We start from the raw sequence: 12,334 nt of genomic DNA, 5'->3' as shown, positions 1-12,334 counted from the left end.
GACATGACGTACAGGTAACCATAAAACAACGAGCAAAAGATGATACACAAGGACAAAATGTAAAGAATAATGATGTGGTAGACGTATAAGAAGATACAACGTTGCAGCACAAAGAAGGTAACCAGGATCGAAATGTGAAACTGACTGAATGCATGTAAATAGGCTCGGAACGCAAGAAGCCAAGTAAATGGTACTGCTTGCAATGCTTAGTAGAAGCTTAGAGCGGCAAGCGCCAATCATATATCTACCTCAATGAAGCACACTATACAAGTGCGACTCCATTTTGTAAAGCAGAATTAAGCCCATGTTGCAAAGGACTAACAAGGCCAAGATTCATATTCCAGCCAAAGGAAAGCGCGGAATCGAAAAGAAGTAGCTCATGCCTGGGAATCCGAGGTCAACCTAAGGAAGGGAGGAGAGCAGCAACCTCGGAGAATCGAAACTTCAGAGGATACCAGCCAGTGAAGGTCGAGATAAGGAGGCCCCAGGCAGGTGGCGAGACTAAGTAAGAATCAAATACACGAAAAGAAGGAAAATGAAGCAGATTCACGGTGAACAGACACATGACCAGCCAAGGACAAAGAGGTACCAGCGTCTGATGTCACCCAGAACCCAGGATGCCATAACTTTTCCTGATAAGAAGCTACAGTTTTGGGGCCATCCTCAGCCAACTAATTCACACATAGCCCTAAAAGTACTGATTGATGTAAGGGAGGCAGGGTAAATCTTGGGGCACTCCGCATCTGGGTGTCCATTCTGCATGCTGCTAACTAAAGTGGAGATTTATGCCTAGGGGTGTAACCCACCCAATCACAATGGACCAAATAATCTAGGGTCCTATAGCTTGTAGAACCAATAAGACGTCGTAGTTGTAGTGACGTCTATCACGAGTGATGTAGTGGGATGGACGTAGACGCCCACCCGATAAGAGTTACCCAATCCGCGTGCTCCGTTACCATATACAGATATAGCACCTATACTTAAGTTACCTTTCCGACCAATAGAATTGCATGACAAACTTATGAGTTTTTATACGTCAATGATGACGAATTTTGCCTATACGAATTGCTGTTTGAATGAAGAATTTGGAAGTTGAAGCGAGACAGGCGATCGCATCACTGCTGATACCCATTTGTTTCCCCGTTTTTTGTACTTGTCATTAAACGGACTTCCCTTTGCCAAACTATTGAGTTGTCCTTATTGAATTGTGTTGGAGTAAGTGAATCCTGCACCCCAACCTCCTCTTGGTGCAGCTATCTTGTTATACAGGTACTAGAAGGTGAGCTCTAACCTACCTATGAGCTCGTCAGAGGACGCACCGCCCTCCTGTACAAGCCGCCTTATTGCTGTATATGTGATAACAATGAGGGCATACAGTTCCAGCCCCTAGGAAACCCTGAAGATTTAAGATCCCATAGTAGTGCTGATTGTGGTGTAAAATATATATAGTGTTGTTATTAACGTTGTCACCTGGCGGGAAGTATTTCCAAAGCCTGTCCTCATTATACAGAATTTTGATAGGGACTCCGAAGTGGTCTTCAAATAAACGTGATTCATTAAAGCCAACCATGATATCCGGGGGTATACCCAGAACTTTGTGAACCTCCAGAGCCTTTGCCTGTATGTACTCGTCAGTAACCATTCTAGCCTCAAGCAGCCCTATAATGCTTGCAGCCATAGGTATGTTCAAGGACCCGTAGTTAAAATTCAAGAGCCAGCGTTTCTACTTGTACACAACCATACTATAAAGTGTTTTATTCAGGGGTCTGTACACGCCTCCCTCTCTACACCTGACAACCACAGACATTAGTCTCAATGGTTCTGTTACAATCGAGTTCCGCCTTACATTGTAGTAGTTTTCCTATGTTTTCTAGAAACTCCAAAACATCAAAGGTCTGACCGAACGAACGCTGGGTGAAAAGAGGCCTGTTTAAAACCAAACTGTCTAAGCGTATCTGGATGAAATCGTTAGGCCCGACCGTTTCAAGGATCTGGGAGACGAGCCTTTCAACTGCCTCGGGTCATCATTAATAACCTTTGTCCGGTAGATCTTAACTGATCTAAATTTATAAAGCCGAACACTTCATAGTATTCAACTCTTCTAAACCTTGGTAGATCTCTCTTGTGTGTGCCCATACTCAAAAAAACGATGTCCGTTTCAGGTGGTGGCGGTGTATTTTGGAGTTGTGACTCTAAAGCTTTAAGTGAGCACTGCATGATGATTATTTTTGCTTTTCTCAAGCGTTTCAGAAACATTTTCCGCTGGCTGTGGGTTCTAAACCATTTTAAATGCCGGGCCTGTACATTTTTTACAGGTATGCATTATTTTTTAACAGGGATTGAGGGTGTGCTTGTATCTTTCAACACAAGCATCGGTGTCTTAGGCTCTGCGCTTAAGCAGACATGGGGCCTCATTACGACCCTGGCGCTAATGGGTTAACGTCGCCGTAAAAGGCTGCGGCGCCGTTAACCCATTAGCGCCTGATTACGAGGTCCCTTTACGGGACCCGACCTTAACGGCTGGTCTACACCAGCCGTTAAAGTAGGGACCCGCAAAGGGACCTTGGTGCTAAGTACGGTACCGCAATTTGCGGTACCGTACTTAGCACCTTCCCCATTCCCATAGAGCCCTATGGGGCGAAAATGGGAATGGGGAAGGGCCATGGTTCAATGGGGAATTACCGCTCCGCCAACCTTGGAATGGGGTGGTAATTCCCCATTGAACCATGGCAGACCCGTTACAACACCAGCACCAACCATGGTGCTAATAGCGCCATGGTTTAGCGCCGGTGTTGTAATGAGGGCCATTGTCTGTACACAGCCCGGGGTCTACCGCTGATCTTAAAGATGCTGCAGGGTCTGCAAAACCTGGGCTGGAATGTACATGCTTTTTTAGCAGCCGTTTATTTTTTTAGTTTGTTTTTAAGAGATGGGGTCTTTTATTTTTCATAAATTTTTTTGCCGGGGTGTTCATCCTGTTTTTAGACTCCTTAGTGAAAAGGATATGTTTGGCCTTAGACACATGCTTACGCATAGCTGCTAAAGATTTTTTACTGAGACTGCGTTTCAATCTACAAGCCTGGCATCATAATATAACATTGTTATGCTCCCCTAACAAATATTTTTCCCTTCTCCGTTTTTTTAAACAGGACGTCTGAAAATAATTGCTTAACAATGCTACCCCTTTTAGAGTCTAGAGTATTTACACAGATATTCAGCGTATTAAGATTCTTAGGCTTTGGGGATTTTAAGGGCTGTATATTATGCTCTGCACAATAAATGACTGTTGTACGGCACTGTTTGTTTACACCGTTGGGCCCTCTGTAGGAAAGATCAAGGAGTTTCGGGATATAGCCTGATTCACAGATAACCGAGGCGTATACAAAGTCTTGAGACTGTATTTTTAAGGGGGAGTCTGAAATAACTATGACCGCCTCTTTTATGGGTGAATCAGTAATTAGTATAACAGAGTCAGAATCTAGGGCGGCACTGATGCTAGGTTGAATCCACAGATATTCTACATCTTCAGAATTAGTAACATCTAGCTCATGGTTGGGGATCGTTGGTGAGTACACATGAGGTGGTGTGATCTCTCCACAACTGGGGGACCACGGACGGGCGCTACCTGAGACTCTGACTAAAAGGATTTCCGAGCTCCCGATCAGAAGCCCGGGGGCCTGTATAATGTCACCACTGATATGTGCCTCATGGGTAGGTCTAACATTCACAGGTAATACAACAGTCGTGTTGTTTGCATTGTACAATGGCTGTGTATGCGGCTGATCTGCTGACGTTGGGGTGCACGAGCGTGGGGCCACAGAGGTTGCTTGTGCTATAACTTCTTCCTCCACCGCAACACAAGCCCCTAAAATTAATCAAAAGAAAAAGCAGTTTAGCGTGCTATTACAGAAAAAAATAGTCCAAGCAATACTTTACAATGAAATGCTGGGGTAAGCCTACGGCGTTACAAAGACACCTTGAAATATTAACGGTCATAGCTGTGGAAAAAGGGGTTTGCTGGTTACTAGTCATACAAATGTACACAGTGTATCCCCAGCAGGTTGTTTCCGCTTTAACACAGGGCCAGCCGATGGCGTTGATCCTCCAGAGTGTGAATCGGATGGGGCAGCCGCTGGCATTGATCCTCGGGCAGCCGATGGCTTTGATCCTCCAGAGCGTGAATCGGATGGGCCAGCCGCTGGCGTTGATCCTCGGGCAGCTGATGGCGTTGATCATCCTCCAGAGTGTGACTCTGAAATAAAATGAAAGCGCCCGTTTACCAACAAGCTCTACATCAAGGATCCAAACTGGCATCATATCCTTCAAATGCATGATCATATTTTCCACAAAAGACCCAAATCTTGGAAAACAACTTGTACCAAATAAAAAACATACAGTCTTTACAGGGATTGACCTTTAACGAGCATATCTATAGTGACAGTCGCCATTACCTGTTACAAAGACAGATGCCTCTCTCCCAGCCTCAGAAGTTCCAGCATCAATCTGTTGAGTATCAGCGTCATCCGTCTTGGCATAACTATGGTCATCTGCCACTGCTTAAAAATAAAGAAACAGCATACATTATTGTAAAAGAAAAAAAAAACTATTAATTTCTTAAATATTAATACCATATATTAAATTATTAACAATTATTAAATACGAATAACCATTAATAACCATTATAAATAAATAGTAACAATTAAAACAACATATTAATTTCTTATTAATAATCATTATTAATAAATATTAACAAAAAGTACTCCTGATTATTAATTTCTTAAATATTAATACCAGATATTAATACTAAATATTAAATTATTAAAGATGGATACCAAATATACAATTTATAAATATTAATAATACACACCAAAAGTCTCAACATTCATTCCATTTTCGTTCAAGACGTCTGTCTGTAAGGGTTTCGGAATCTAGACAGATGGCCTGCAAGCGTTCTGTCCATGTAGCATATGGATCATATTCCTCTGCTAGAAAAATGTAAGGAAGTATAAACCTCTGGCCGCACATACTGCAAATGCTCAATCCCTGGGGCAACAAACACAGGGCCGCACCAGAAACACAAGCAAGGCTGGGGCCCTTATTCGTTGGTTGATGTGGGCCAGCTTGCAGAGTTACCTAACTATGAGGCTAATGGTTTTGACCAGCGTTGCTGAATAATATAATCTGTATCACATTTTATCAAAAATATCCTCCTTGGGACCTGTTCAAAAAGTGTCACAAAAGGCATGAATTACCATTTACACCTGGGGACCCTGGGGGCATTTTGATGAGTTACTTCGCTATGAGGCTAATAGTTTTGACAAGCATTGCTGAATAAATAATGTTTAAAGTATACAATCTGTATCACATTTTATTAAAAATATCCTCCGTGGGGACTGTTCAAACAGTGTCACAAAAGGCATGAATTACCATTTACACCTGGGGACCCTGGGGGCATTTTGATGAGTTACTTCGCTATGAGGCTAATAGTTTTGACCAGCGTTGCTAAATAAATATTCTTTTTGAAAATGTACAATATGCCACACATTTTTATCAAGCACCTTATCCTTGGGTGCTAATCAAACAGTGTCACATAAGGCATGAATTGCCATTTTGCAAATGCGTCCCACTTTTTTTTTCTTTTTTTGTTGGTGTCAGACATTTTTATGCCCCAGGCCGTCTGTAGCGCTGAGCTAGTAGTTTTGCCCAGTGTTACTGAATAAATATTCTTTAAAATACTGAAGTAGCCCTCAGCTAATTGCAGAAGGGCACCCATGAAATAAGGGCTCACATGCTGCAATTAGCTGTGGGATACTTTTGTCTTTTAAAGCATGCTGCTCTGTTTCTTGTTTATCTTGCTGGGCAGGCCGGTGTTTTAACAGGGGCTGAGCCACATCTGCTCCCCCCACCAAGCATTCCCAGCAAGATAAACAAAGTGACACAGCTCACAGCTGCTTCTAGTCATCTGCATTAAGATAAGCATTGCTAGGCTTAATGCAGTTGATTGGATTAAATATTACCTGGAACATGGATGTAATTTATCTCATCATCATAAAACGAAAGGGCTGCATACTGTGATTATAAGCAAATTAAATATAAAACAGTTAGCATAGCTTTTACACAAAGCTATCCTATGCTACAACAATTCAAAGAGTATACCCTGACTTACTTCAGAATTTGGCTCCTGACTCTGCATGGTCGCTAACAGTCAATATGGCACCCCACAGGGTATGCAATGGGTTGATTCCTGAATAGCGTTCTGAAAAGGTCTGACAACAACTCACACCATCTATTTTTAAGGGTCTAAAGTGGCAGGTTTTTCAGTTTGCTGTGAAAATACCTTGGAACAACTTGTGCCACACCAGGTGTTGCCACTTAAGTAACTCCCCATAGGGCTTCAGGCCAACACACTTCCTTTTTATATGTATTATATTTATTTATTTATAATATATACAATATATACAACACATCATCAACAAGCAATATTACAGAAACAGAATGTACAAAAACAAAATTAAAAGAAGTCATTAAACACGTTCCAGATCTTCTCATATGAAGACAATTTACATTTCAATTGTAAATCAATTTTTCTGTCCTTGACAGGCAATGCATTTCCTGGATCCACTCCTCGAAGGAAGGAGGAACCTGCCCTTTCCATCCACAGAGAATCAGCCTCTTGGCCACAATGAATGCGCGAAAAATCCACTTCTTGTGGGCGGAGCTGACATCAACCAACCAGAATCATCACCCAGAACTACCGTCCTAAAATCAAGGACAGGCCCTCCTGCAGCAATCCAGACACACACATCACAGACCTCACTCCAAAAATGTTTGACCCTCCCACAGCTCCACAACATGTGTTCCAATGACCCAACTGCCTGAACGCAACCCCAACAGTCGGTACTGTCAGACATGCCTCTTTTATGAAGTGTTTCAGGACACCAATACACACGATTCAGGATCTTGATTTGTCGAGACTGTTCACTAAGATTCAGCTAACACAAAGAGACATTACTACACATGTTCTGCCAATCATCCATATCAATCTCTGATCCAATTCTCTCACTCCAAACTCTCTGTAAATTGTCATTATTCCGATAATGGGACACAATTAGCTTGTAAAGCCTACTGGCCAGATCACCACTCTGCCCGCTGGAATCCGTCAGAAGAGCGCTCACATCCAAAGAGTCAGACCAGTCCACCTCCCCAACAGCCCTCTTCAGGCGTCTATAAGCAGAGTCTGATAAACCATCAAAATTCCATTTCTCCCTCAGCTCAGCAGCAGTCAGCCACCGATCATCATTCCCCAAATCAGATACCCGTTTAATATCCATCAAAAACCATTCAGGCCAAAAAACTGTCCTCAAATTATCCCTAATCCTAGGATTCAGCCAGATAGAGGCACTCCTGCACTTAAATGCGTCATGACCAAGCATTGACAATACTGAAACCCATGAATGGCGCAAAAAGGACGTTGCCAACAAACTACCACCATGAACCTTTGTATTAGTGGTCAACAATGCTTCCGGGCCCAGCCGCCCAAAGGCACTCGACTCCGCCACCGCCCAGCTGTCTAACTCCCCTGTCAAAAATGGAACAAAAGAATGTGCAGAAAAGGCCAAATGGTAGGCCCGAAAATTCGGAACCCCTAAACCACCTAAATGGACTGGAAGCTGTAATTTCCATAGACTAAGCCTTGGAGGTTTTTTGTCCCATAAAAATTCTTGAACAAGACGGTCCAAATCATTCCAATGACAACTCTTAATTTTCAATGGAAGCATGCCAGACACAAAGTTAATCCTGGGTGTTGTATTCATTTTCAGGGCATTAACTTTACCCCACAGGGAAAGATTAAGCAAGGACCACCTTTCAAAATCCAACCTACAATCTCGAATAACCACACTCATGTTCTCTTAAACCATCCTGGAAAGAGGATACGTCAACCATACCCCCAAATAACGCAAGCGTATATCACACCAAGTAAACCCCAGCCCCGTAACCAGAGCCTTATCACATCTATTCGACGGAGGCAACACTTCTGACTTCAAACGGATAATTTTGTAGCCTGAGCAATCATGAAAATCAGACAAAATCCGCATCAGACTGGGCAAGGACACCTGAAAATCCTTCAGCACCAATAGGAGGTCGTCCGCATAAAGCCAAGCCTTCTGCACCACACCCCAGCAAACAACCCCATGCAAATCTGGTTCATTTTTGATGCTAATTGCAAGAGGCTCAATCGCTAAAATGAAAAACAGAGGAGAAAAAGGTCAAACTTGACGTGTGCAGCGCTCTAAACAAAAAGGTTCCGAAATTACCCCATTAGTCTTAACGTCAGCCGTCGGTCTGGCATACAGAAGACCAACCCAAGAAATGAAATCCTCACCCAGATTCATCCTCCTCAGTACTGAATACAAGTAATCCCAACTAACCCTGTCGAAAGCTTTCTCCGCATCAAGGCAAAGGACAGCGGCATCACAGCCCATCCTATCCGCCATTTCCATAGTAACTAACAACCTCCTGATGTTACTGGACGTACGCTGATTTTTCATGAATCCAGATTGTTCCTCATCAATCAAAGCAGGCAAGAACTGTACCAGGTGCATAGCAAGAACCTTGCCAAGAATCTTATTATCGGTATTGATAAGGCTGATTGGACGATAACTAGCCAGATGATTACAGTCCTTACCTTTTTTTAAAAAAACGAAATAGACACATGGTTAGTACTTTTAGGCAACGTCCCGTTCAATTTGCTAGAAACAAACATATCTCTCAAGAGCTCGGGAGGATTCTATAAAACTCACAAGGGAGGCCGTCTGGGCCCAGGGATTTGCCCACATTCAGCCCTGAAATCGCACTTTTGATCTTATCCACCGTTATCATATCACCAAGAAGATCACGTTCAGTATCCTGAATCCTAGGCAAATTCATATTACCAAAGAAGTCTTCACCCCTACCAGTAATACCAGTTTCATTGCTATACAGATTCTCGTAGAAGTCACGAAAAATCGAGTTAATTTTATTGGGATCAAATGTAATTCTACCCTCCCTGTCAACCATAGAAGCAATTGCTGACTCTGAAATCCTTTTCTTCAACCAGTATGCCAGCCATCTGTCACAACGTTCTCCTTTTTCGAAATAAGTACATTTAGAATAGAACAAGCCATGCTCTGCCCTCAGCGACAAAAAGTCTTCCATTTCTTTTTTGAGTTTTTTCAAAGTTGCCAATTTTGCTGAGCCAGTTGGATCAAGCATCAGATCCCGAGAGATCTCACCAATACGCGATCAAGATCACACTTCTTACTCTCCTCCTTTTTCCGTTTACCACTAGACAACCCTAAACAAACACCATGCATACAGCATTTAAAGGCTTCCCATGTGTTCGCCACACTGATCTCCTCTGAGCAATTCTCCATAACAAAATAGTTTGCTTCCGAAACAATCCGCTCCAAAATATCATCATCCAATAAGATGGAGGTGTTCATCTTCCATGAGAAACTTCTTTTATACTGAAATTTAAGCCTCAAATGCATCTCAACGGGGGCATGATCACTCAATAAGATATTACCAATACCACTAGAGACAATACTTTCCGACATATTCCCACCAGTAAAAATCATGTCTAAGTCTAGAAAACACACCATGCGCATTAGAAAAGAAACTGTATTGACGTTTGTCCAGGTTCTCCAGACGCCACGTATCTTTCAAATTGTGTTCCTCCAAGAGTGATCTAAGTGCCTGATGATGATAATCACACCGCAACACACGCCTGACCTCACTTCTATCCAGTTTAGGATCAACTACCGTATAAGTCCCCACCAAGTAGAATATCAGGATTATTCAAATCTAAAAGGGTCTGTGCCACCATTCTGAAAAAGGAGCCATCGTCCACTGTAGGAGCATACACATTGCAGAGAGTTAACAACTCCCCCTGAATCTCAACCAACAATGCAATCATCCTACCATCCTTATCCCCACATTCCTTCAAAATTTTAACAGGTAGTTTCTTACTACACAAAATGGTCACACCCCTCGACCTTGATGAAAAGGAGGATCCATAGCAGAACCAACCCACTCCTTTTCCAACCTGGAAATTTCATCCGCCAAAATATGAGTTTCCTGCAAAAAACAGATGTCAGCATGCATGTCCTGTAACATATGAAACACTTTCTTTTTCTTTAACAAATTATTGACCCCATTCACATCGAAAGAAACAACACACAGGTCATTAACAGTCCCACCTGTGCAAGAAGTCGCCATTATAACATGAAGGTCTGGAACATCTAAAATAAAAATAGAACCAAAAAAACTGAAAGAAAGACACACACATAAATATGAACCAAAAACAAAGACGAAAAAACAAAAAGAATAGATAAGACAGCAAAGTCTATTCAGCCCAAACAATAATTGAAACAACATTCAGACCATCCCCAGGACCCCTCCCAAGGCACAATAGAAAAACAACAATGCATCTAAGTTACCCTTTCCAAGAACAACTAGAAAGAGTGCATAAGTGAAACCCAAAAACCCACCAAGATAACTCACAAAAACCCTCAGCCCCCAACCACCAGTAAAACCATAAACAATATTTGCTAGAAGAAAACTAAGAACCTGACAAAAACAAGAAAATCCGTAATAAGACATAACCAACCAACCAACCACCCAGAAGTGTAAAGTGATCCACCACCTTACAACAAAAAATGTACCACCTTCCAAAGCAGTAATGCAAACCTGTGAAAAGAATAAATTAAGGCTGTGGTAATCAGCATACAAGAGGGACAAAAATAATGCCCAACATTTCACCAGCCATAAGGCACATCCAATGCAGAATGTGTGACAGTTCCAGATCTATGAGTTATTGCCCCATCCAGAGAAAATATCCAACAAGGCTGTGCTGAAGAACCAAAAAACCACATAACAAGAATATGCACACAGCCATCGCTTGAGGTAGCCTCGGAAGTGAACAAGCTGACAATGTGCTTGCAATCATTTGTCAGTATCAAGCCTGGACCTAAAGCATCCAATGTCAGTGTGCTAAAATCTTCCGGGGCATACCACTCCCAGCCGGTCACTGCGCACCTTCTCCAACTGCAGTACGTACCTCACGACCGGGCACACTGGTTTTATTCTGCTCCAGTACTTATTCCAGCCAATGTAGACAAAAAACAACCAAGCGGCACCATATGATCACTTCCACTGCAGATCACCATCGGCCGCAACCGCATTGTGGGCACCGTATGTGCGATCTGCCCCCATCCGTTCCAGGAACAAAACGCTGCCCGATCAGCTGACTGGAAGTCATGCGTCGCACGTCACACGCTGACTGGTTCCTTCCTCTAACCCCGGCTGCGGCACTGCGCAGCATGGGCCGAAGCTGCGAAAATAAAAAGAATCCACAGTAAGTTCTTGCATTACAACAAAATGCCTCCATAGCATCTTTTAAAAATGTAACAATGTAATGTAACAATGTCAACTGCCATGTCCAGTCGGCGCCATCTTTATGTATGTTCAAACATAGCATACATTGTAAAAATAAAAAAACGAGAAAGAGAAATTAAAAATCTGAAGTCATGGTGGGGGATGGGGAAAGCAATCAAGATCATTCAATGGTAAAAGCAGGCATAGGAAGACCCCTTTTAAATGTATCCAATCAATCAAGTGCCTGAGCAGGGTCGGATGTGCACTTCTCTCCATCAGGAAACACAATAGTAAGGACACTATTTCTACTGAGAAAGGACCTCAAAGAGAGCTGTTTAGCCAAGTCTTTAGCCCCCCTAAATGACCTCCTCAGTAGCAAGACTTCCTTAGGATAGTCTGGGTAAACAAAAAAGGATTTACCTTTGAAGGAGGTGTTTTCCAACCAGTCTGGCAGCTTTCATCAAGCGTTCCTTTGACCTCAGATTCATAAATGAAACCAAAACATGCCTTGCCTTGTCCCCCAGATTTTTACCAATCCTAAAAATATTATCAATGTCTTCAATCTTGTTTGCATTACATTGAAAGCTGTCTTGAAAGACTTGAAAAACCAAGGAAGGCAGGTCCTCATCATCACCAGAGTCCTCTACTCCAACCAATCTGATGTTTCTTGCTCTAATCCTCAACTCCAAATCCAGGTGTTGTTCTTTTTCTTTTTTCAAATCAGACCTCAGTTTATTGTAAGCCTGAAAGCTGCCTGCTATCTCAGAGCTCATAGATGAGGAAGATTTCTCCAACTCAGTGACCCTGCCATCCAGTTGTCCAGTTTTCAAATTGAGCTCAGCCATAGTCAGTTTACTATCACTAACATATTGAGCTACCTGAAGAATGGTCTTGTAGACATCTCCAAGGCTTGGGGTTT

Source organism: Ambystoma mexicanum, chromosome 7p, assembly GCF_040938575.1.
Source record: "Ambystoma mexicanum isolate Mex_15411 chromosome 7p, UKY_AmexF1_1, whole genome shotgun sequence".
NCBI classification, from domain to species: Eukaryota; Metazoa; Chordata; class Amphibia; order Caudata; family Ambystomatidae; genus Ambystoma; species Ambystoma mexicanum.
Note: the sequence above shows the minus strand (reverse complement) of the source record.